We start from the raw sequence: 27,765 nt of genomic DNA, 5'->3' as shown, positions 1-27,765 counted from the left end.
ATTTATCAGCTGCTGCGACTGCCATCTTTCCCATCTCCAGCATCTCATCGCCAAGAGCGTCTGCCATCTCATCCAACTCTGCATCGACTCCTTTGGAATTACTCGTGCCGTTTCCCGAGCAGAGGAGAATAGCAAAATAATAACTACAAAATAACATAGCCTGTTTTTATATCTTGTTTAGTTATTATTAACTTATCAAGAAATTACTTTTCTATAACTTGTTTTGTTGGACAATCTTATTTTGTTATTATCCAGCTATTGATATGCACTCCAGTGGGGTAACACGGCTGTCAAACTCGGTACATCGCCGCTCCACCCAACATCATTTTTGGTACGGCGCGTTTTGGTACCCACTTTCTGGTCGGTTTACCCTAACTTGCTCCTGATTTTCGGGTGTGTGGATCGTGTGTTGCTAGTGCCTATTTCAGAAATTACACATTTTAAACGAAATCGTTGTTTTTGATGATTGTTTATCTTTCCTTATCACTTTGCACGATATTATATGTAGCAGCGAAGCAGTGTCGATGTTTCCAGCGCATTTTTTCCATGAATTTAGCAATCAAAACAAAAACATTGGACGCCATGTTGAATTGAATGCTGGGTGATGATTCTGGCCCTTCGTCATCCCCCTGATGCACTCATCAAACAATATTTAAATAACATGTTTTGTTACGAAACAATCGAAGTTATTATTGCGATATTGAAAATACAAATATTTGATAGACAATGTCACAACAATAACAAGTTTTTATATTGAAAGTTGAAACTACAACATTGGAGCTTTATGTTCTTTACAGCATTTTGTACCTATTATTTAATTATTCTAATTATTATTCTTGTCAGCTTATTATTTTATGAACACTTCGACAATTATGTCACGTTTTTATCATTTTTTGTACCGAGTTATATATAGTCGTATCCATTCCATAGAAAATCACAGAATGTTGTAATACTTGGTGGATTAGTAGTTCCGCGAAAATAGTTAGACTCATATTCGCAATAAGGGTAACTGTATCTTAAGGGTGGAAAATTTTGCTTTTGGTTTGTTATCAATAACTTGTAAATGTCAATATTTGTTATTGAAATATTTTCCAAATTCATGGTTATTGAGTTGTTATTGAAACAAACAAAACATGTTAATAATGCTTATGTGGCCGACAGGGTACCCGGGTACCCAGCGCCCATTTGAAAAGCACGGTGTAGAAAAAAGCAAAAAATTAGTCGGACACATAACGGTTAAATTGGTTGTTCGGACTACGAAGAGAGAACAAGACCGTTCTGCAAATCAACCTTTTTCAGGAAGATCAAACTGTAAGTATATAATTGAAATGAAATTCAGTATTTGTAAATAATCCACTTTTCCTAGCTTGACTTACATTTTAGTCTGTTCCTTCTTTCGGCTTTCCTCTTCCTTATTCTCCTGGCTTCAGAGCCCCTACCAAATCTGTATTTTGAATTTAAAATATATTATCTACCTATTTTTTGTGCTTTTAATCGTTACCTGTTCAATCCGTATGTACCGCTCTAACTATTTTCGTCTTCCAAACTTTCGTATGAATACTGCACGCGTTCACTGTTGATTGATGTTCCACTTGCTAGTGTATTGATGACAATTCCGGTCCAAATTCATCAACCGACGGACAGCTCTCACTGAGATTAACACTCCTGAATTCAATAAATTAACTTCTAAACTATCTACCACTATCAATTTCAACACTTTCTTATCTCTTCATAAAGTTCTAGCCTAGGTTCTAGCTATTCATCCATACTTTTATTTATGTTTTCCTATCTATCTGCCTTTGGCAGTTTCTGCTCTTTTTCTCTATCTCACCTGCCAATCGCTCTGTCTGATTGTTATTTTCTTCTGCTCGGGTTTCCTCCAACACGCCGTTACACTCTGCCAAAATCGGTTGTTCCACCTTGTCCTCTGTCACCACGGAGCAACAAGCTTCATCTGGTGATCACGTCCACCCGACAGACCTTCGTTTTCGTCCACCTCCATCTGTTCTGCCAGAAGTCCCTCTGGCGAGGCGACGGCACTTGCTTTCTCTGCCATTTTCTGATCAGCTTCAAGGGGGAGGTCTGCAGCCGATTCGCCGGTGGGTTCTTCGGTGGAATCAATCATTTCATGAAGCTTCAGGAAGGAATCTTCGATGTGTGCAAGAAGATCGTCACCCGTTGGTTGCGCCTCAAGAATTTTCTCAACGACAGTTGGCAACTCTGCTAGAGGATCATCGGCTTACGATTCCACATGGTTTTCAGTAATGTCAGGTTTTGGTTCAGAAGCGGTGCTGGTCTTGGGTACCTTGGCCGCTTGCACCTCTTCTGCGGACTGTCGAATCAGCCAGTGGGTCTTCCTTGATGGCTTTGGGTGATGCTAATATTTCCCCAGTTTCACTTGGTTTCGCCTCTTCTTTCGTTGAAATACTTTCAACTTCATCTTCCTGTTGTGCGTCCACTTCCATTGCCTCTGAATGCTCCGCTTGCTCATCTTCGTCATTTTTCATCCACAACTGTAGTCTCATCGCTTTCCACTGCCTCCAAGACTATCTCCTTCAGAGATTCATTTTCTTTATTCTCAACTTCTTTACTGGTTTCAACGGGTTCAGTCTGTTCAACCTGTGTTGAGTCCATCTCCGTCTCCTGTGATTCTTCTGTCTGCTGTCTGCAACCGTAGCTTCTGTCGTAGTTGATTCTTGCTTATCTTCTTCAGAAATTGCTTCTTGTTTGTCTTCCTCAGACACTGTTTCTTCCTTATCTTCTTCGCAAATAACTGCAGCATCGCCTTTATCTGCCAAACCATCCACGATATAGTCCACTTCCTCTTGTACCGGTTCTTTATCCTCAGTAACGACGGTCTCTTGCTTTTCTTCGTCAGACACTGCCACGACAAACGACCGTTTCTTCGTTGACCGATGCATTGTCTGTCTTTTCTTGCACTGACTCGCCTTCGTTCGAGTCGACGACTTCCACCGCGTCGCAGTTTTTTCTCTTCACCATCTTTAGATGCCACAGCGGATTCTTTGTGGGTTTCCGAAGCTTCTTCGGGATTCTCAGTTGCTTTTTCGGTGCTCTCAGAAGCTTCTCCGTGGGTTTCCGGAGCGGCTTCTTTCTGTGGTTCATCGTTATCATCGCCATCGATTATTTCCACCAGATTGTCGTTATTCTTGTTGTTATCAACATTGTTGGTCTTCTAGACGATTGATTCCGCGAATCAATCTTCAGCGGTGAAGATATCTTCGGTATCTCGCAATCTCGCAATCTTCCTCGTCGTCACTCTACTCTTCACCTGGATTACGATTGCAAATCTGTTCGCCCAACATCACAAAGTGCGACTCCTTGGCGAAGCCCATCTTCTTCACACTTCTCCTGTAAGGTCTAGAACCGCCCGATGGCGTACGTCAGCAGGTACGATACGTTCCTTGAGATCCCGCACATTGCGAATGTTTTTGAACGAGTTGGAATTGGTCAGCGTGTTGATCTTGTTGACAAGGTGCTGGCAAATTTCCACGCCAGGCAACAGCTTGCCTTTGAAGTTCTTGCGAGACTTGCCTAGTAGAGAATCTTCATGCGGTCCGTTGACCACAAGGTTGACCATGTTTTGTAGCGAAGCCAACGTGCAACTGAAGAACGGAGCGGAGATTCCAGATAAGCTCTAGGTGGTGTCAGGAGCGTTTCAGAAAATTAGGGGGGGGGGAGTTGGTTACCATGAGTTATCTCGTTATCAGGAGCGTTCCAAGAGATCTTAGGGGGCTTCCATGGAGCTCTGGAATTTAGATGCGTTTAAGTGGATTCTAGGGGGTGCCAGGAGGTCTAATGGACGTTCCAGAGGATTTCAGCCTTCAAGGTTTCTAATGGAAATTCAGGGGGTCTCAGGAGGGGGATTCAAGATAGCCTCAGGGACTTTTCAATGGGTTACAGAGGGTTTCAGGAGAGCTTCGGATGGACTCTGGGGCGTTTCAAGAAGTTTCAGGAGGTACCACGAGATCTCAGGGGCATTTCAAGAGGGTCTCTCAGGGGGAAAGAGCAACTGACGAAAGTGCCAGGTCTGGGATCGAACCCATGACCATTCGCTTATGAATCAAACGTGTGACTACTTGCGCCGCGGGCCCCGGCTATTATTCCGTTTTTTGTCAACTGAAAATAGAAAGTACCGGATTTGAGTTCAAATTACAAGAATGCTGCTCATATTACTATTACCTATTGACCAAACATCAAACGATGTACATCATAACTGTGCAACGATGAAATTTTATAGGTCAATCGAAAGCGCAAGTCGAGATAAATGAGGAGAACTAGGTACCAATCAAATCATTACCCAAAGCAAAGCGAGGATGGATGTTTGAAAAATTAAGCTGCAATAACCAATTGTGTCGATAAATATAGCCTAATTTCCAAATGGGTTACGCGATTTTCTTTTGACCGAATGCTTCGTCTGCTATCGTTTCTTCATTACACACGCTAATATGCCTTTGGCTGTGAAACCTACCTACATTGTGCATCATGTCGAAATTCTTCGGGAGCAGCATCCCCGTCCAGAGAAAGATGCTCGATTACGTGCTGTGCGCAATCAAAGAGCCAAACTCGCTTCATAATCCAATTCACTTGCCACCTCCTCGCGAATGAGCCAAGTTTGTTTTTTGATATTTGGATTTGCGGTTCAGTCTCAATACGTTGCGTTGGTTCCGAAATCGAACCCTGTTCGCAAAGATGGTCACGTTATGTTATATCCACATGTGCACATAAAATGCAACATAACAAGCACATGATCCAAAAAAAGCGATGCTTCCAACTGTACTAGATCGAATTGCCAAATTCGAATCACTTTTACTTTTCGCCTTCAATTTCGCTCAATTAGAGGAAAAAAACTCATAAGCTTATGTAACAGAAATCGAAAATGCCGCACAAATTGAGATGATCGCCAAGCAAGCGGCCACTTTTAATTATCGCACGGAAGCAATGGGCCTTCCGTCGTCGTCGTCGCTGCACCGCCACCGTCAAGTGGTTCCTCTGTTGGTAGCCACCGCCATTCGCACGCACCTGATGATCTTGATTTGAACAATATGACTGTGATGAGTGGAGAAGGACCACACATCGCTCGCATTGCGATTGCGGTAGCTAGCAGCAGCCAGCGGTGCCAAGTATCTTGTGCAGTTTGTAGAGTTGGACAAACATGGACACTTCTCTTTTCGGTTTGTTTTCTGCCGTTTTTGAATCTTGCATAGTGCTTGGCCATTTGATTCATTTGAAGGCCACAAGATTCGACCGTGGCAATCGTCTTTGTTTGAATCCAATCAGCGGCGACGCAATTGCAAATTTGGAATGTGCCTATGCAGACACATTTATACAAAATGGGAGAAGAAACCCGAAGGGCATCGTTCAATTTCTGGTAAAGGCGGAAATCTCCCAAAAGAAACAAGCAAACAAGCAAACAAGCAAACAAGCAAACAAGCAAACAAGCAAACAAGCAAACAAGCAAACAAGCAAACAAGCAAACAAGCAAACAAGCAAACAAGCAAACAAGCAAACAAGCAAACAAGCAAACAAGCAAACAAGCAAACAAGCAAACAAGCAAACAAGCAAACAAGCAAACAAGCAAACAAGCAAACAAGCAAACAAGCAAACAAGCAAACAAGCAAACAAGCAAACAAGCAAACAAGCAAACAAGCAAACAAGCAAACAAGCAAACAAGCAAACAAGCAAACAAGCAAACAAGCAAACAAGCAAACAAGCAAACAAGCAAACAAGCAAACAAGCAAACAAGCAAACAAGCAAACAAGCAAACAAGCAAACAAACAAACAAGCAAACAAGCAAACAAGCAAACAAGCAAACAAGCAAACAAGCAAACAAGCAAACAAGCAAACAAGCAAACAAGCCAACAAGCAAACAAGCAAACAAGCAAACAAGCAAACAAGCAAACAAGCAAACAAGCAAACAAGCAAACAAGCAAACAAGCAAACAAGCAAACAAGCAAACAAGCAAACAAGCAAACAAGCAAACAAGCAAACAAGCAAACAAGCAAACAAGCAAACAAGCAAACAAGCAAACAAGCAAACAAGCCAACAAGCAAACAAGCAAACAAGCAAACAAGCAAACAAGCAAACAAGCAAACAAGCAAACAAGCAAACAAGCAAACAAGCAAACAAGCAAACAAGCAAACAAGCAAACAAGCAAACAAGCAAACAAGCAAACAAGCAAACAAACAAACAAGCAAACAAGCAAACAAGCAAACAAGCAAACAAGCAAACAAACAAACAAGCAAACAAGCAAACAAGCAAACAAGCAAACAAGCAAACAAGCAAACAAGCAAACAAGCAAACAAGCAAACAAGCAAACAAGCAAACAAGCAAACAAGCAAACAAGCAAACAAGCAAACAAGCAAACAAGCAAACAAGCAAACAAGCCAACAAGCCAACAAGCAAACAAGCAAACATGCAAACATGCAAACAAGCAAACAAGCAAACATGCAAACATGCAAACAAACAAACGACCCCCCCCCCTTGAAACGCCTCTGCGATCTCATGGCCTGAGATCCCCTGGAACCTCACTGGAAACCGCTGCGACCCACTGAAGCATCCCTGAGGTCCCTGGAAGTCTATTGGGACCGATTGAAACGTTTCTGAGACACCCTGAAACACTCCTCAGAGCCTCCTGAAACTTCATGACACCTTCACTCTGAGCCCCCCTTAAACGCCCCCGAGTTCTTGCGGTACCCCCTGAAATCCACCAGGTCTAACTGGAAACGTCCCTGAGATCTCCTAGTACCCTCCTAATCGTCGTACCCCAAATCGTCTCTGAGCCCCTACGGAACATCTCTGGAATCTTTTGACATCCTACAAGGTGTTCCTGAACCCTTATGGAATTCCCTGGAGCCCCCTCAACCCTTTGGAGCCGAAGGGGTCATATATGACCCCAACATAGAAACGGCTGTATAAATTCACCCATTCGATAAAACAGAAAACTATCTTCGGCAAAGTTGCTGCAAATTGAGTCCTCTATCATGGAAAAATGGGAATATTTGTATTTGGGGCTTCATTGATAACATAGAACATCCTGAACACCATGAAATTTGGAAAAACGAAATAATTGACATACCAGTTGATCTAAAAGCTGAACTCGGATGTGGGTTAGGTTTATATGTATTCATTTAACCTTTGCCAAGAATATCAAAAGGTGTTTTATATTCTGGGATGTTCTAGGTGTTCCAAACTGTCCTATAGTGAAGTCCTTCAAATCTACAAGAATAGTTTTATGTATTTTCGCCATAAATAATAGCATTGCATAACGTACTGGGATCCGTGAAGCTCTTGACATCTACAATGTCATTTATAGACACTATAGGGATATTTCAGGTCAGCCAAAGATCTTGGAGTTCAGAACTTCATCTCTACTTTCGTAACAACAGCCGTATCTGCTATACTGAGTAACGTTGCATATTTATCCGTGGTTACTAGACCAATCTAAAGTCTTCTTGTTTATTATAAACCTTTGGGATATTCAGGTTCGTCCAAACTGTTCTATAACGAAGGCCTTCAAATCTACAAGAAAAACTTATGTGATTTCACCATAAATAACAGCATAGCATAATCTCCTGAGACCCCTGAAGCTCTTGAAATCTCGAATATCATTTAGAGAGACTAAACTACCTTGGAGTCAAGGATGTTTTCGATCACCTCAGAATCGTTTGACTCATTTGTCCATAGCTCAGTTCAGAAGCCTAAAATTGAAATGTAGTGTTTGGCAAAGTTGTAGATTAGTGTCCTATAATTATCACCAAGGATGCCAAACTTATTCAAACTCTAATAATTACGGCGTTAAAGTATTAGTACCACTTACTCCTAAAATTCGATCGTTTAGAGTTTTTCGATCGTTTAGTATGAGTAGGTAGTACTAGCGCTCTATCGCCGTATATCTGAGAGTTAGAATATGGCTTCCTTAGTGATAATTATAGGAAATACACTAATCTATAACTTTGCCGAACGCAACATTTCAATGTTAGGCTTCCGAACTGAGTTATGGACAAATTAGTCGAACGATTGACAGGTGATCGAAAACATCCCTGCTTGGAGTTCAGAACTTCAGGTCTACACTCGTAACATCAGCTATATCTGACATTCTGAGTAACGTTTCAAAATCAATCGCGGTGACTGGACCAACCTGAAGTCTACTATATATTATTATGAACCTTTGAAGCATTGAGAGTCGTCCAAACTATCCTGAAGTTCAGCTCTTGATAGTCACAGTAGTAATCGTCCTGGCATATTATGAGTCATTTCAAGATAGTTTTGAGATATCCCAGATCAACAACACTACTCCGGAGACCATAGGTTCAGGTCTACACTTGTGATCATAGCTTTTGCCACTACGTTAAGTAGTGTTACATAATCCACTGTACTTACCAAAGTAATTGGAGGAACAATAAGCGCTGTTATATATTTTGGGATATTATGGGCTTCCTTACTGTTATCACAGAGAACAGACATCCAAGTCCAGTTCCGCAACTGTGTAAGGAATTTAACGGCTATTTGAAATCGGCAACACAAGTGGCAACATCGTGGCGCTGCAATCGGTTAATTTCCCATACTAATTTAATTCATCACTTGAAATGTTTCAATTCACCACTGACTGTGGCAATATGGTGTTTGGCGGCGTTAGTGTTGTCATCGTGTATTGGTTTGCAACCTTACTCAAGTGAAGATTCAAATCCTTACAGAACTTTCTAAATAAAATTTGTTCAAGCCTGGATGTCTGTTCTCTGTGCTGTTATGAAGCTTTGTTGATAAAACAACTACTGTGACATGAGGCGATTTCGTTTCAGATAGTAATGTTACACAATATTTTTTGATAATTTAGCTATGTCGTAGTCTTTGTTTGTATTCTGTGAGTTCCAGTAAGTACAATAGATTATGCAACATAACTCTATAAAGGCAAAACAGAAACTTCAATTGCTGTAGATTCTAGATATTCAACATCATAATAGATGGATGATGTCTATTGAACATACAGAAGATTTATTGGATCGTAGCTTTGTATAATGAAGGAAACTATTGTTACACCCGTAGACTTTAGAGTGTAATCTCAAGAACGGTTTGGATGACCTAGGATATCCCAACAGGTCTTATACTGTCTATTGAATTTGCAGAAGACTCCCTGGACATGATAGATTACAAATAGTAGCTTTGTATAATGAAAGAAGCTACCGCTACACCCGTAGACTTTGGGATCTAAACTCAAGAACAGTTTGGATGACCTAAAATATCCAGAAAAATATTCTGCATGCTATTCTACCCTTTTGCTGCTCAATAGCATACCAAAACAACAGAAAAAAAGTAGAAAAAATTCCATAATAACGCTTGGAATAGTTCCGGCTTCAAAGGGTTAAACCTTCAAAACCCCTGAGACCCCTTTAAATGCACCTGAGACATCATCGAACTCCCTGTAACCTCTGGGACCCTCTTGAAATGCCCTTCAGATGTCGTGGTACCCTCTAGAACTTCTTGAAACGCCCCTGAGTCCATCTGAAGCTCGCCTGGAACCCCCTGCGACCCTTTGAAAAGTCCCTGAGGCTATCTCGAATCCCCTCTCCTGAGACTCTCTGAAACTCCATCGGAAACCTTGAAGGCCTCTGAAAATCCCCTTTGTTCTTCCTGGGATACTTCAAGGGAGAATGCTTGGAAGAAATCCCGGAGAAATTGAAGAAGGTATTGGAACACGTGCAGCTATTTGAATACTGCACTTTTAAGTCCACTACCTAGCTGCATACTGCAATTCAACAGCTTGCTAGTTAGTACTCCAAAGTATCGTATTTTGCAAGCGAGTCAAGTCCAGCCACAAGATTCTGGTTTCGTGCCGACCTAGCACCTAAATAGGTGTATACACAGCACACGGTTTGATGAGAATGCAATTCTTCGTATAGCGTTGCTTTCTTCAAAACCACCCAGTTCAGAGCGCCACTCCAGGCCGGCACTGCTCTACCACCGTATACCGGTGCCGGTGGTACGATAGCTTGGTGTGCCGCCGTCCGTCGATGATGCAACCAAATGAATAGCAAAATGTGGTGTCTGCTGAGTGTTGTGGGCTGATTCATTATCGCCCGGTTTATTGGAAATAATTGAACTTGATAAAGCCAAATTGACTGAAAGCTGCGAAATGACTTTGTATGCTTATGGCTCACGGCGGGGATGGTTGGCCGTCATCGTTGCAGGAATCGATTCTCGATCGAAATCTGTTTGTAATGGAAGGTCATAAAAGGTTTGCATCTCGAGAGCAGTTCAAAACTGAATTGAACTCGTTTTCTCGAACTCATTGTTATAAGCGTCCATCAACCGGTAAAGCTGAAACTTTGAACTCTCCAATTCATATTTAAATTGATTCACGATTGAAGGTGCCATGTACCTATAAAAGACGCCGAATATGCATTTCACACCTAACCAAGGGCAGCGAATTTGTCGTTAGGTTGACCGGCCTGGCCTGAGTGGATTGACTGCAACTTGAACGAATGGGTATGTACATACGAGGAAAGTAATAAAACTCCGTCCCTGTAATAATCAACGTGGGGCACCACTCTTGATCACGATTGAGTTCGTTCCAAGAAGAGTATCGCTTTTTATTATATTTCATGGTAGGTAGGTACGTATCCACTCAAAGTGGAACATAAAGTCGACCAAGTGTCGCGACGTGACGGTAGGCGTCACACGATGTGAAAGACAGCAGCATGCAGATGTGAAGAAACTATTCATGGTTAGGTAGATGTGTAGCACGTGGCCGGTTTTGATGTTAGCAGTTCACTGCATTTAACCAAGAATTTCAAATTATTTTATAATCTATTCAATCTGAAGAAGTTTCAAATGAAATTTATCAAGGAATCTTCACTGGAAGTTGTGGTAGAACTCTTGAAGGTCAGCTGCACTTTACACAAGGAATCAATATGATGTCTACTTGGAACTATTTCCGGAGAACTCTCAAAAAATTGAATTGTTGGAAAATTCCTGGAATTCGGCTGAAAGAATTCCTGGACGAATAGCTGGAATGTATTCAAAAAGAAATGTTTGGAGGAATTTAAGAATGAATTCCTAGAGGAGTTCGTGGTGCATTTTCTAGAGAAATTCCGGGAGGAAATCCTGGGAGAATTCCGAAAGAGTCTTCTCTGGGTGAATTTCTGAAGGATTTCCTGGAGAAATGCCTGGAAGCACTTCTAGTACTTATATTTTTGAAATAGGAACCCGACTAGAAAACCATATCAAGTTTATAACACATTGTGTTATGATGTTATATTTTTTCAATAACTTATCATGTTATCAATTAGATGCAGGATGATGTTAAAATAACTAAAATTGTAACAAAAAATACACCGGTCTAATCAAAATAATAATCTATTTTGTTATGATAAGATCAAAACTATAGCAAAATATGATATAAATTTTAGTTTGCAGAAATCTAGTTTTTATCATATTGTGATACAATTGTGAAATGTCTGAATGTCAAAGAATCAAAACTAAATTATTTCACAATGAGTTATCAAACAATATTTATAACATAATATGGATACATTTGAGTTATCATATTTTTGAAACCCAAAAGATGTTAAACATGATTATATCATAATGAGTTATAAATATCATGGTTTGTTATAATTATGTTATATTTTTGTTAGAATCTTCTAGTCGGGTAAGAGAAACTGTGAAAGAATCACAGGGTATATTTCGGAAAGAATCGCAGAACGGATTTCTGGAGAAACTACTTTGCAGGAGCTGCAGGGGGTATTCTTGAAGGAAATCGTGGATGGATTCCAGAATAAATTTGTGGATGAACTCCTTGATCATTTCTCGGTGAAAATTTTAGAAGATTTTTTCGATAACTTCTTGGCGAATTTCCTAGCTTCAGTATCTCTCTAAAATTATCTTAATGAATTCCAATACAAATCGCTGAAGAAATTCCTCTAGAAATCCTTCAAGTAATTCAAAAAAATAAATCAGGTACTCCTGGAAAAAATCTTGGGTGAATCCCTGAAAAAGATGATGGACGAATTTCTGAAATTTCTGACCGAACCCCTGAATAATTTTTTGAAAAGATCCCAAGAGGGATTTCTGAAGAATCACTACAGGAATTCCTGGATCAATTTCTGAAAAAAAAACTATCGGAGCTAAAGTAATTCCTATAGGAATCCCTGGAGGAATTTCTGAAAGGTGGGATTCTAAAGCAATTATGGGAGCAATCACTGAAGAAATTTCTGAAGAAATCGCTTGAGGAATCCCTAAAGAAGTTTCTAGACAAATTTCTGGACGAATCGTTGGGGGAGCTTCTGGAGGAATTGGGTTCTTTAGGGGTATCCAGATTATTTCATAATCAGATTAGCCGCATAAAAGTTACTCAGAAAAATGAGCTATTTCGATTAGGCTATAGAAAATAGCAATATTTTATTTACTAAACAACCCAATTCCAGGAGCTAGGAATTCTTGGAGAAACTCCTGGAGGAATTCCTAGAAAAATCCTTGAAGAATTCCTAGAGGAATTCTGGTAGGGACCTCTTGTAGAATTCCAGAGCAATCCCTAGATAAATTTCTAGAGAAATCTCTGGAGGAATTCCTGGATAAATTCGTACAGGAATTAATAAAAGGATTCCTGGAGGAATTTCTGAAGGAATACTTGAAGCAAACCCTGGAAGAATTCCAGGAGCAGTTCCTGGAGTACTTCCTGAAGAAATTCCTGGATGAATTCTTGTAGCACCCTTTAAGAAATCCCATGGATAAATTCCTGGAGGATTCCCTAGAGAAAATCTGGGAGGATCCCCTAGAAGAATTCCTGGAAGAAATCCTTGAAGAATTCATGAAAAAATCCTGGAGGAACCTCTGAAGCAATTTCTGAAGGAATCTCAGAAGGAATGCATGGGGGAACTTCTGGACAAATTTCTGGTGGAATCCCAGGAGAAATTCCTGAAGAAATCACTAGAGAAATTCTTTGAGAAATCCTTGAAGAAACTTCTAGAGAAATCGCTGGAAGAACTTCTTGGAAAATTCTTGGTGGAATCCCTGGAGGATTTTCTGAAAGTATATTTGGAGGAATTCCTGGAGCATTCGCTAAAGGAATTCTTGGAGGAATCCCTGGAAGAATTTCTGAAAGAATAATTTGGAGGAGTTATAATCCTTGGAAAAAAATCTGGACGAATACCAGCAGCAATCCCTGGATAAATACCTAAATGAGTTTCTGTGGAATCTCTAGAGGAGCTCTGGGAGGGACCTCTGGCATAATTCCTGGAGCAATCCCTAGATGAATTCTTTGAGAAATCTCTGGGGGAATTCCTGGATGAATCCTTGGAGGAATTCCTGGAGGAAACCCTGAAGGTATTCCTCACCTGTAGGATTTCCAGGAGAAATTCCTGGAGGACTCCCTGAAGAAATTCCTGGATGAATTCCTATAGCAAACCCTGGAAGAAATCCTGAAGGAATCCCTCGATGAATTCCTGGAAGATTCCATAGAGAAAATCTGGGAGGAATCCCTGGAGAAATTTCTAAAGAAACCTCTTGAGGAATTCTTGAGGAATTTTTAAAGAAATACTTGGAAGAATTCCTGGGGAATTCTTGGAAAAATCCCTGGAGAATTTTTTGGAGGAATCGCTGAAGCAATTTCTGAAGGATTCTCAGGATAAATGCCTGAAGGAACTTCTGTACAAATTCCTGGCGGATTCCCAGGAACAATTCCTGGAGAAATCGCTAAAGGAATTCTTGTAGTAATTCCGTGGAACAATCCCTGGAAGAATTCCTGGAGGAGTCCTTTAATGAATTCCAGGAGGAATCTCTAGAGCAATTCTGGGAGAAATTCCTGGAAAAATTTCTGAAGAAATTCCTAGAGGAATTCCCAGAGGAATTTTTGGAGGAATTCCAGGAGGAATTCTTTAAGCTACTTCTGGAGGAATCATCGGAGGAATTTCTGAAGAATTCTCTTGTGGAAAAATTTCTGGGTAAACTCCTGGAAGAATTCCCGGAGAAATCTCTGGAAAAATTTCAGGAGAAATCCCTGAATAAATTCCTGAAATGAATTCTGAAGGAATCCATGGAGGATTTCCTGGAGAAATTTCCTTTGAGCATTTCCGAAGGAATTCCTAGATAAGTTTCTGGATTAATTTCTGGAGGAATTCCTGAAGAAATACCTGGGGTTATTCCTGGTGGAATTCTTGGTAGAATTCCTGGAGGAGCTACTGGAGAAATTTCTGGATGAATTCATGGAGGAATGCCTGGAGGAGTACCTGGAATGAATTCTGGGAGAAACTCCTGGGGGAATATCCTGGAGAATTCCTGGAGAAATCCTTGAAGTAATTCCTAGAGAAATCAGGAGAGGAATTCATGCAAGAATTCCTAAAGAAATTCTTGGAATAATTTTTTGATAATTTCCGGGAGAAATTTCTGGAGAAGTCCCTAGAGGATTTCCTGGAGAAATTTCTAGAGAAGTTTTTATAGTTATTTCTGAAGGTATTCCTGGAGGTATTCCTGGTGGAATTCTCAAAGACATTCCTGGAGGAGTCCCTGAATGCAATCCTAGAGGAATCCCTATAGAAATCCCTGGAGGAACTCTTGCAGGAATGCCTGGAGAAATTCTTGAAGTCATGCCTGTAGGAATCCCTGGAGGAATCTCTAGAGAATTTCCTTGAGAAACCTCTAGAGGAATTCCTGGAGGAATCCCTGTATGAATTCTATGAGGAATCCCTAGAGAAGTCTCTGGTGGAATTTGCTTGAAGAACAAATGAAGTACTTCCAGGAGGAATCCCTTGAGAAGTCCGTGAATGAATTCCTGAAGGAATTCCTGGAGAAATCCCTGGAGGAATCTCTAGAGAAATTCCTTGAGGTATCTCTAGAGGAATACTTGTAGGAATCTCTGTAGGAATTCCTGGAGGAATCTCCAGAGGAATTCCTAGAGGAATCTCTTGAGGAATTCCTAGAGGAATTTGTGCACGAAACCCTGTAGGAATTTTAGCGGAATCCACACAGGAATTCCCAGAGGAATCCTGGAAGAATTCCCGAAGAAATTTTTGGAAGAATCCCTGGAAAAATTCTTTGAAGAATCCCAAAATAAATTGCTGACGAAATCCAAGGATCAATTTCTGATGCAATTCTAGGAGGAGTTTCTGAAGAAATCCCACGAGGAAGTACCGAAGAAATCTAAATTGTGAAGAAACCCATGAAATTCGTTAAATCCTTTAAAGAGTATGTAGAGGAACTCTTGAAGGAATCCCTGTAGCAGTTCCTGAAGGAATCCCTGGAAGAGTTCCTGAAAAAAACCAGGAGGAATTTCTGAAGCAATGAATTCTTAAGGAAATCTCTAAACAGTTCGTAGAAGAAGTCTTGGATTAACTCTTGGAGAAGTTTCTGGAAAAATTCCAGGAGGAATTCCTGAAGGAATCGCAAGAAGAGTTCTTGGAGGCATTTTTAAAATAATCCTGGAAGATGTTCCTGAAAGAAACACAGAAGGGATTTTCGGATCAATCCCTGGAGGAATTCTTGGAGGAAGAAACTCTACGATGAATCCCGGAAGCAATTCCAAGAGGAATTCCATAGGGAATCTCAGGAGAGATTCCTTAGCGATTTCCAGGAAGAATTAATGTAGAAATTCCTGAATAAAAAAAAATCTGAAGAAATCCGTGTCTGCAGTAATTTTTGGACGAAATTTTGAAGGAATACTTGCATGGACTCCTAAAGTATTTTTGTACAAAATTATTAAGAAATTCCTAGATTAATTTTTCAAAAAATCTCTAGTAAAATTTTCTGAAATTTTTTTTTTAAAGACATTCCTCCGGAAAAACTTCGAATAATTCCAGTTGGACCTATTGGAGTAATATCTAGCGGAATTCTGGAAGGAATATATGGAGAAATCTCTGAAGGAATACCTACAGCCATACCTTAAAGGATCTCTGGAGAAATTCCTGAAGGAAACCTCGAAAACTGCATTCGAACAATCACTGGAGGAACCTCTAAAGATATTCCAGGACAAATCGTCGAATACATGTGTGGATGAATCCCTAGATCAATTATTGAAGGAATTTCTGGAGGAATTCATGATGGAATCACTGCAGCAAGCTATGGAAAAAAAAATCATGGAGGAAACACCAGCACTTTTATTCTGTAATCTTGCCAACAACTACAGAGGATGGCCAAAATGTTTGGGATAGGCAACTTTTTTTCTCTCACAAAAATGTTCAACATGCTGTAACAATGAGAGTCTATTAAAGGTGGGGAAGAAGATACTTCGTGTGCGTGAGATCCGTGTCTGGTGCAAAACATGTCACTACTACAAGCAAAGCGAGCTCCCATAAGAACGCGTGTCAAATAGTGACGTCACTATTTGTGTTTACATTTTTCTTTGCTTACTAATACATAGCCATCGCTTCTTCTTCCTCACCTGTAATATACTCTCATTGATGCTGTAACTTTTCATAGAGGGCATCAAAAATTTTGACAGTTTGTTCACCTATTATATGTGCATGATTGGTACAAATTTGAGCTCGATTGGTTAATCTTTCGTGAAGTTAGAATCGTTCTGGTAAAATACTATTTTTTAGACAACTAATTTTTGAACTTGTCATATCTCGGAAATCAGTGAACCGAATTGAATGAAATTTTCAACGTTTTGTCAACAATATATTGATACGACGCTAAAAATGTAATATTTTCTAACGATGAATAAAGTTATACCGTTTTGACATTTTCACCCATATAGAGGAAAATAAGTCAAATTTACAATATCATACAAAAATTACTAAGTGTGTTATTCTTTCAATCCAAATAGGCTCTAATACATCTTATCAGGGATATGTTAAGAACAGAAGCAGAAAATCTTTGGATATCAACACTAAAATGTAATGACATTGATGTAAAAAATTTTCGTTTTTTCAAGAAAGTTCCAAAAAGTTTCAATCCATGATAACTTTTTTCAACGTTCTAAAAGTACCTATGTTTTGATGACATGAGAAGCATCATTGTATTATTGATAAAAGTTCAAATGTTCATTAAATTCGGTTCACTGGTTTCCAAGATATAACAGTTCAAAAATAAGTTGTCTAAAAAATTGTGTTTTACGAGAACGATTCCGAAAGCTTCGCGAAAGATTAACCAATCGAGCTCAAAATTGTACCAATGATGCACATATAGAAGGTTAACAAGCAGTCAAAATGTGAGAATTTTTGATGCACTCTATGAAAAGTTACAGCGTTTTGAACTGTTTTGCGAGAGAAAAAAAGTTGCCTATCCCAAACATTTTGGCCACTCCCTGTATATTGGAGGCTCGACTGTAAAGTTTCAACTCTTGAGACCCTTATCTCAACAATTTCTTCAGGAGTCCACGAGGAAAATTGTTGACACTACAGAGCCCACAAGGGAAAAGAAAATATGGCTCAAGCGGCTGACTACATTATTGGAGATTCTTGTAGAAATCATACTAAATCATAGTATTTCATACTACGGTAATCTTTCAAACGAAACTTTGAGAAACTCTGCCATATTCGACCGCCAGGCAAAACAACAAATCGTCACCTTGAGGGCATGCAGAAAAATCAACCTCAGAGAAACAAGACTATACAAGAGTACCTCCACTTACTCTCGAAGCCGGGTGCCCGTTTCGTAGGGTATGATTCAATCCAACTCATCGTGCATCTTCGAGAGCTGCCAAAACTGCTCTACCATATTCAGCCTTGCTCTGGTGCATTGTGGTCCAGCAAGCTCGTAAAACTGGTTTTCCTCCTGGATGGAACGAAGAGGGCAATCCATCTGCTCTGGGAGTTCCTTGCGAAAAATGATGGTCTTGTAGGTATTTGTATCTTGTTGTTACATATATTCATGTTCAGTATCACCAGCATAGGGTGAAACAGTGCTCACCGCAAAAGGAGTCGTTTGGCAAGGAGGCGAATTATGTACACTGTGGTGCATAATTGATCGGACAAACGCCGATTTTCATACAAAATGGCCAAGTTTAAGATGCTGTAACTATGGTTTGCTTTGTTGGATTGAGCTCAATTTTTGACACGGAACTACAAATATGCTAAATTTTGTGTATACAAAGTATAAAATGTTTTCGTTCACAAGTCTGGGCGTGGCAAGGCGTTGAAAAAATTGCAAAAGTGATCGGACAGCGGTACCCCTTTGATTTACACGCGTGCCGCTGTCCGATCACTTGTGCAATTTTTTCAACGCCTTGCCACGCCCAGACCTGTGAACGAAAACATTTTATACTTTGTATACACAAAATTCAGCATATTTGTAGTTCCGTGTCAAAAATTGAGCTCAATCCATCAAAGCAAACCATAGTTACAGCATCTCAAATTTGGCCATTTTGTATGAAAATCGGCGTTTGTCCGATCAATTATGCACCACAGTGTATATAAAGGCGCTCATCTCGTGTGCGACCTCGAGGTGATTATCAGCTATAGTAGCAGCGGCGGCGTCGATGCCCTCTGAAGGTGGTCTCTGGCTTTTCGCGTGAGCTTGAGTATGCGATAATGCGAGCATCAATCACCACAAGTCGTAAATTCAGCCAACTGGCCTCGCGACCAATTGATATCTGATTTGTTGTGTTCACGTGACCAGTTGAAAACTGGTTTTGGAAGCAATGATTTGCGGAATATTACATATGTTGGTTTTTCTATCCTTTTCAACGCATCCCATATCTAAAATACAGATTTTATTGTTTGTTTTCGCAAATTTCAACTCTATCTAAGTTGCTATGCCTCTCATTTGGATTGATAACGTGAAGGAAAAAAATATATTGGAGCGGAATTTTTTTTCGACTTTTCATTCAAGGCTGTCGATTTACTGTAACTGGTTAACATCTAATGTTTCAAATGTACGTTGTGAACGATTTTTTTTTATGGGTTTTTTTTTCCTGGAAAAAATACTAATCTCCATTATTTTTTTGGAAATTTTGCTCAAATTTAAGAAGATTGGACTATATAATCACCAATATCTCGAACGTCACTAATTTAATACAAAAATTATGTTCAGATGATCAAAACATATTATATTCAGCTTTATGCAAAAAGATTTAAAATTCGTTGACTGCAAGGCAAAATATTGGAATTTTAGTAAATTCTATATTTTGTTTTGTTGGGCAATCTTATTTTGTTATGTTCACGCAATTGGGATGTATCAACAAGATAACATTTCAATAATATATTTTGCTGTAGAACAAGTTTAGTTATTATTCTACTATAGAGAATGTACAAATATGTAATGAACAATAACACAACAATAACAAGTTAACAAATTTCCTGTTATTAAGTTGTAATTGATCTAACAAAACATGTTATCGAATTAGTCTTCCAGGAACATTTTTTTGTTATGTTATTTGTTATTTTGCCGCTTGTGACAGACAAGTTTATAACATTATATGTTATGCTAATAACATAAAAATTACTGATTCCATTATTCAGTAATTAAGCCAAAATAACATATTTTATTATGTATGCTGTTGATATTTTCTTCTGCTCGGGTATGGATGACATAATTTGACAAATTAAACAGCATTCGGCCAAATGGTGTTCGACCAAACGACTCGTTCGTCCAATCGAACGAACCCTACACGCCAAAAGCGGTCGGCTAATCGAGCGAATTCTCCACGCTAAAACCGCTCCCAAAGCAGCATATGCAACATCATCCAGAATGTGGCTTTATATGCTTTGGTCTAAAGGAGTTGCTCTGAAAGCACACGCAACTTCCATCTTGTCAATTGAGTTGCAATTAAACTCCGCATTTCTTAAAGTTTCGGCTTTGTTTCATAGAAATCATCAAATACCTCGTGTTTGACATCGATTCGTGGAGGCTGAGCTTGCATATTCCTCACAAGTAATAAAACGGTCAGCTTGCATTAAATGGGCTATGTTACAGTCATGCAACATCGAACTCTGGTTTGTTTGTTCAGATTATGTCTCAAATATGTTGCGAAAAACTTGCGCGTCTTTTCATTTTGACAGTTATCTAACTTGTGACAAAGAAGGTGCAATAAAGTAGCAAGTAACTTCAGATATCAGTAGCTTTTATGGTGTGTTGAGCACCAATTCTCTCACAGTGCGTTTGGTGTAGTATGTAAGGTGAGTAATTAATACTCCTGGCACAGACAAACAGACGTAACACCTACAACAATTTTCATGAAAATACATCGCCCAGCTCACACTACCATCACCTGGTGGAAATGTTTCACGCTACACTGGGTTGTGCAATATCGTCAATAGAAGGCGCTAGTGTGAAAAGTCAAACGCAAAGAAAAGCGATGCGTGCGCCTCTGGTTGTGAAACCTACAACTATGAAGATTCAAAATCATCGTTTAAAGAGTGGTCGATGGAAAATTCGCAAGTGTTACGTCTGTTTGTCTGTGCTCCTGGTGTCAATGGTTCGAGTCTGAACAATATATTTTTCCCATTTTTTTATTATTCCCTCTCATTCAAGTTGCATACTGATTCAGAATCTGCGATTTTTGAGTTTCAAAGAAGAAGCAATTATGTTCTATCGTCTATAATACGGACAGTGAAAAAATTGCGCTAAGGTTGCTGTTACTGGCTTTGAAACAAGTCGTGTTGCTTGGGTCAGCAAACCATTTTTTGTGAGACAGTTTTACATCCACAACATTAGCCCCAGTGTCCGTAAAACCTAGCTATGTTGTCGTACAATAATTATTGCAAACTAGCTGTCCCCAGCAAAATTTGTCTTACCTACTGCGATTTTTTGACGTTTCAAGTCTCTACCCAGACAACCAGTAATCGTATAAGACGTTGCAGAAAACGATAAAGTGGAGGCCGTATACGTGCATACCTCTATTTAGGCGCATGTAAAATGTACGCATATCGCCTCCACTTTATCATCTTACGCAACATCTTATACGATCACTGGTGGACTGGGTAGCCAATTCCAGGTCCCCGTTCAAAATGTATGAAAAAAAGATTTTTAAAAACTGTCGCTTTTCCATGTTTTTTTCCTCATAAACCTTCCTTGGGCGAAAACTAACAGAACAAAACTTAGACGACCCAAATCGGACCTTCTGTTCCCAAGTTATGCGCGGTCCCACGTATGCCACTGCATTTTTATGTAGGGTATGTGTGCCATCAGTAATCTCATGCTCCCATATTCATCCTATTCGAAAACAAGCGATTACGGCACCGATTGATTCCGTTATTTTTGTTTTCATGCGTGCTCACTTCTAACAAAAAATACAAAAATAAGAAACAAAACAAACAGCGCTTCAATCCTTTGTTTTTCGTGGGATGAAAATGGGAGCCACATGCTTAAGAAGGGAACCAATACCCTATATAGAGAAGAGATAGATTTCACGGTGTTATAGACACAGGAGCTGACTTTGGAAATGTGTAACTGTTACACATTTTTTGTGTAGTCTAGAAATTATTCTCTTATGAGTAGGACTTACACATTTTAGTGCTGATCGGTTTTGGCGTGTCCTTGTCCTTGAAAGTTCAACGCTCACCTGCTGACGAATGAAAACGGCCTACGACTGATCGATTTCGCAATCGACGGAACCAATGGTTCGACGAGGAGTGCAGAACGATTCTGGAGAAGAAGAACGCGGCGCTTGCGGTAATGCTACAGCAAGGAACACGGCAGAATGTGGAATGCTGCTGTCCCGTAATATGCAGGGATAAGGACAGGAACCTTTTGACGGACGAACGTGAAGTAATCGAAAGGTGGAAGCAGGGCTTCGATGAGCACCTGAATGGCGTGAAGAACGTAGACACGGGGGACCACGGGAATGGAGGAAACTGCTATGCTAGTGCTGCAGAGGATGGAATTCCATTTGGAATTCGAGAAGTTCAGAGCGATCACTACTGCTATCCCACATCATCTTCCGTCCGTCGAACGAATGAGTTCGTGGGAAGTTATCTAGCCGGCTTCATGGACTGCCAACGGACCAGATCTGCACGGTACGCATCACCACGACTTCAAAGCAGCATACGACAGTATCGACCGCACAGAGAATCATGGACGAAAACGGCTTTCCAGGAAAGCTGACTAGACTGAACAAAGCAACGATGGATGGTGTGCAAAACTGCGCAAGGGTTTCGGGTGAACTATCCAGTTCATTCGAATCTCGCCGGGCACTGCGACAAGGTGACGGATTTTAAAGTCTACTCTTCAACATTAGCTCTGGAAGATGTGATACGACGAGCCGGGCTCAACAGCCGGGGTACGATTGTCACTAAATACGGTCAATTTGTGTGCTTTGCGGACGGCATGGACATTGTCGCCAGCACATTTGGAACGGTGGCAGAGCTGTACACCCGCCTGAAACGCGAAGCAGCAAAGGTCGGATTGGTTGTGAATGTCACGATAGACGGGGATACCTTCGACATGGTGGAAGTTTCCGACTAAGGTACACCGGGGCAAGATGAAACGCGAAGTTTTGAAATAGATTTCAACAAAATTTGGAAATTTCGCGATAAAAGATTGTTTGAATCAAAAACTATGTGTAATGGCAAACGAATTGTTTATCATCATTAGAAAACACCATGTTAACCCGCTGTTTCATCTTACTCAGATCCTTATTGACGGCTGAGCATAATATGAGTCGTGGAATCCGAATGCGCATCATCAGTGGCTACGAGCTCCAGAAGAAATCTAAAAGTAAAAAGATTCATCTTCGCACAAAATGTACCATGTACAACACGCTAATACGACCAACGGCGTAGCTAGCGTTTTCTTTTGTGTCGTGCTCACGCTCCTAAACAAACAAGAGAAAGAGAGGGATGAAACCAGGGGTGAATGGCCCCTGTCTCCACCCTTCTCTTTTCGTGTTTGTTTAGGAGAGTGAGCAAGAAAACCGAAAATGCTGGCTACGCCGTTGAATAAGACCGGTGGTCCTCTACGGACACGAGACACAGACCATGCTCGAGGAGGACCTGCAAGCAGTCGGAGTATTCGAGCGACGTGTGCTAATGACGATCTTCGGCGGTGTGCAGGAGAACAGTGTGTGACGGAGAAGGATGATCCACGAGCTCGCTGTACTCTACGACGAACTCAACATCCAGAAGTTGGCCAAATCCAGAAGGATACGGTGGGCAAGGCATATTGCAAGAATGCCAGACTGCAAGTGTGATGCGACTATGCCTAGGCGAGTCCACCCTAGAAATGGGAGGCCACCGGCTTACTGGTGGACCGACGCGATTGCAGACCTGCGCAGGCGGCGAATGCAGCGAGCACGATCAGAGGAAGAGCGAAACGAATGGCGGGTTGTGTTCGACGCTGCAAAAGCTGCGCTGAAGACCGAGATAAGAGCAAGCAAAAAGACCTGCTTTGAGGGTCTCTGTCAGAGTGCCAATGTGAACCCGTGGGGTGACGCCTACAGGCCAAGACGAAAGGTGGCTCCTACAGAGCAATCTCCAGAGATGTTGGAGGGGATTATCGAGGGGCTTTTTCCGCGTCATGATCCTAGTCCTTGGCCTCCTTTCGTAGGACAGCCGGGGACTGGGGCTAGCGATGAGGAGAGGGTCACCGATGTGGAACTTGCGGGGATAGCAAGGCCCCTTATCGTAGGTAAGGCCCCAAGTCCGGATGGAGTTCCGAACCTGGCATTAAAAGTAGCTATTGCAGAGGCTCCCGAGATGTTCAGGTCTGCTATGCAGAAATGCCTGGACGAGGGAGTTTTCCCAGAAGCTTGGAAGAGGCAGAGCCTGGTACTATTGCCAAAAGCGGGGAAACCACCCGGAGACCCGTCGGCATATAGACCAATATGCCCGATAGACACAGCGGGGAAGGTGCTCGAAAAGATGATCCTCAATAGAATGTTGAGGTTCACCGAGGGCGAAAATGGTCTTTCGAGTAACCAGTACGCTGCCGTTCTACGCATAGTTGTCCCATGTTGAAAAACTTGAAACGGAGAAAATCGCGATTGAAGTTTCAAACAGGTTTTTCATGTTTTTTGGCCAAGTGGTGCAACAAATTGGATTTTAGTTTTCATAGTATCGTTAGAAATCGCTTATATTTTCATGCCTGAAGTATTTCCAATCAAATATTTTTTTAAATATAGTGTTTTTAGCAAAAAAATGATTAGTGGGACTGTTATGCCTAGAAATATGGTCCTGTTGGCGAAATTTCTACGCATATCAGTCCCACGATAATTAGTGGCCTCTTTCCACGTTCTATGCGGTCTGTTCTGTACTTTTTTGTTATATTTTTCAATAACAAACAGTGTAAGCTTCTCTTATAACATTATAAGACTCTCATGCATAAGGCTCAAATGTCTCGAGGCAAAACGGAGCCGAAAGACAACATAAGAGTGACATCACATTTCTTAATAATCAGGTAAGTAGGAACTAGGTGAGTGAGTTGGTGAATAAGAAGTTGATTATTGAATTGATGAGAGGATGACTGTGAGGTGCTCCTAGATTAAGTGAGTTGGTGAGTGAGTCAGTTACGAATTAGGAAAGTTACAGCTTACATGGAGTTGTCCCGTTAATTTTGATGTGTTGGTGAGAGAATTGTTAAATTGGTGAGTGTGTGTGATAGTAAGTAAATGAGTTAGTGAGTAAGTGAGTTTTTTTTATTTATGAGTATGTGAGATCTGTTCCGTAGGAGTGAGTGCATTAGTAAGTGAATAAGTGAGTTAGTAAGTGAGTTTAAAGTATGGGTTTCGTGGCCGTGCGGTTCGCAGCGCCAGCCATTTAGGCGTATTGATATCCACGTAGTGTGACTTCGATTCTCACTCCAGTCTGAGGAAACTTTCCATCAAACGAAGAATTCTTCATTGGGCCACTGTATGTCGTACACTCAAATCTCCATTAAAGAAATAAGTCGGGGATATTTAAATGTATTCATTACGTAAATGTATTCATTTTTTTTACTTAAATAGCTCTTCCATCGCAGTTTACGTCGAAATATATACAGTATTATCGAAATAAGCGATTAGAACGTTAGGCCAAAAACGTTATAAGGTCATTGGGCCGAACATTTTGTTAGGTCGAAAAGGTCATCAGGCCGATATATCGTTTGGTCGAAAAAAACGTCGTGTGACCGCAAAATATTGTTACATCAAAGTATGTATTTATATGGCCGAATAAGTCATTAGGCCAAAAACCTTATTGGACCGGATTAGTCATATGGTCGAAAAGATCATGAAGTCGAAAAGGTCCTTAGGCCAAAAATGTCTTTAGGCCGAAAAGGTTTTTAGGCCGAAAAGGTCTTTAGGCCGAAATGGTCTTTAGGCCGAAAAGGTCTTTAGGCCGAAAAGGTCTTTAGGCCGAAAAGGTCTATAGGCCGAAATGGTCTTTAGACCGAAAAGGTCTTTAGGCCGAAAAGGTCTTTACGCCGAAAAGGTCTTTAGGCCGAAAAGGTCTTTAGGCCGAAAAGGTCTTTAGGCCGAAAAGGTCTTTAGGCCGAAAAGGTCTTTAGGCCGAAAAGGTCTTTAGGCCGAAAAGGTCTTTAGGCCGAAAAGGTCTTTAGGCCGAAAAGGTCTTTAGGCCGAAAAGGTCTTTAGGCCGAAAAGGTCTTTAGGCCGAAAAGGTCTTTAGGCCGAAAAGGTCTTTAGGCCGAAAAGGTCTTTAGGCCGAAAAGGTCTTTAGGCCGAAAAGGTCTTTAGGCCGAAAAGGTCTTTAGGCCGAAAAGGTCTTTAGGCCGAAAAGGTCTTTAGGCCGAAAAGGTCTTTAGGCCGAAAAGGTCTTTAGGCCGAAAAGGTCTTTAGGCCGAAAAGGTCTTCAGGCCGAAATGGTATTTTGGCCGGGTTTTGGCGAAATAATCTTGTTTTATACTTGAATATTCAGCCCTAACGTCCTTTTCGGCATAATGAATTTTTCGGCCTAATGAAATTTTCGGCCTAATGGCCTATTTTGTCCAATGACCAACAAAGCATACAACTGAGTAAGCTTCTGTATTAATTATAAATGCCAAGAAATATGTACATATCATTGAAATAAAATATGTTTAGAAATACATCAGCTTAAGTTTTCAAAACATTCTGCACCATGCCTTCCTCTGCTTGTATGGGTCATATGAATAGGAACCCCAGCAAAGATTGAGAGTGATTTGCCATTAGAGACTTCATGCTTCATGTATCTTTATTTGAATATGAAGGGTCAGAATGCCGTTTTTTTTATTCGTGAATTTTAATATAGGCTAATTCTTCACACAGAATGCCGTTGGTACGGTTCTATATTCATCCTATTCGAAAACAAGCAGTTACGGTACTATGTTTACTTTTAATACAAATACAATAATAAGAGTATAATGCTTTTGGTCTCTATTATTTCTTTTACATATACACAGAAAGCCGCTTATCTACGACACAACTTACTAAGAACAGTTTACCCAAGAATTCACTTACTCATCAAGTCTCTGAGCGTCTAGGTGTCTTGTTTATCAAGATACTCAATAACTCATTAACACATTAATTCAAAACAGTCACTCACTTACCCATCAACCCATTAATAAACCAACTCACTTATCAAATCACTCGCTTATCATCTTACTCATTTACTCATCAACCCACACACTTACAAAATCTTGCTCGCCAAGTCACTCACTTACTATTCAATTCACTTACTCGGCTGATCTCTCATCAATTGAAATATTGATTGCTTGTTCAGTCCCTCCGGCAGTTCGTCTTCGGTTTGTGTTTAACTCAAAAGTGTTCTTTTTATTTTCTAAATAGGCGATAACTAAGCCACTCACTTACCGACACACTGATTCAATCAAATTATTGGGATAACATTAAAATAAAAAAGTGAAACTCATCAACTCACTTACCAACAATATTTCAAGCTTGCTTAAATTCTGAAAATTTTCACATATACCAGTCATTTAATTCAGTAACCTCTCTGTCATTGTATTGGATCGGCTTCGTCATGCTTCACGACATTTGAGCCTATTAATTAACTTAAAATGTTTATGTTTGGTTTATGAGCTCAACGCGCATTGCAGCAAAATTTGAATTTAGATTGAAACTGCAAGTTGCGAAAAAATAACAGTTTTTGTTTAACTGGAAAACAAGCTTCGTTCCAGCTGGAGCGTAATGCCAACATAAAAGAAGAGTGTATATCATACATTATTGAAATAGCCATGCTATTAGGTGAAGTAAGTTACTAAAAATGCTAAATGTATCGGTTTTATATAGAAATTTTATAGTGGGACTGTTATGCGTAGAATTTCAGTTGTGGGACAGACATGCGTAGAAATTCAACAGTGGGACAATTTGACTTGACATGCTTTTCATTGAGTCTTCGAACAAAGTATGTTATTTTTTGATGTTATATGAAAATATACGTATAAATAGAGCGCCTGGTGCAAAAAAGTCAAAATCGTCAAAAAGTAACATGGGACAACTATGCTTATAACGGCAGTACGGCTTTCGGAAGGGGAGGTCCACCGTAGACGCTAGATTGTCGGATTTGCCGCGACATTACGCCCGAAGTTTACGGTGAAACTATCGAGGAGATGAAGATGACTACTGACCACTCGATCAAAGTTGTGGAGGCGTGGATGCGGTCCAGAAAACTGGAGCTGGCTCACCACAAGACTGAGGTGACGGTTGTTAACAACCGGAAGTCGGAGCTGCAGGCGGAGATCAGTGTAGGTGAGTGCACTATCCTATCAAAGCGCTCCGTCAAACACTTGGGCGTGATGATCGACGATAAGCTTACCTTCGGTAGCCACGTCAATTATGCCTGTAAAAGAGCCTCCACAGTTATTGCGGCACTGTCCCGGATTATGTCCAATAGCTCTGCGGTGTACGCCAGTAAGCGCAAGCTTCTGGCTAGTGTTGCTACGTCCATACTTACACCCAAAACAAAG

General features: G+C 40.5%; 2 protein-coding genes across 8 annotated transcripts in view; one reads left to right on the top strand and one right to left on the bottom strand.

Moving 5' to 3' along the window:
- Positions 1–27,765, bottom strand: part of LOC109409852 (V-type proton ATPase subunit F) — a 421,144-nt gene that overhangs the window by 238,468 nt on the left and 154,911 nt on the right. The window lies entirely within an intron of this gene.
- Positions 1–27,765, top strand: part of LOC109409848 (uncharacterized) — a 233,093-nt gene that overhangs the window by 160,696 nt on the left and 44,632 nt on the right. The window lies entirely within an intron of this gene.

Source organism: Aedes albopictus, chromosome 3 (assembly GCF_035046485.1).
Source record: "Aedes albopictus strain Foshan chromosome 3, AalbF5, whole genome shotgun sequence".
NCBI lineage: Eukaryota > Metazoa > Arthropoda > Insecta > Diptera > Culicidae > Aedes > Aedes albopictus.
The sequence above is the reverse complement of the archived record's forward strand: the minus strand, read 5'-3'. Positions and strand labels throughout refer to the sequence as shown.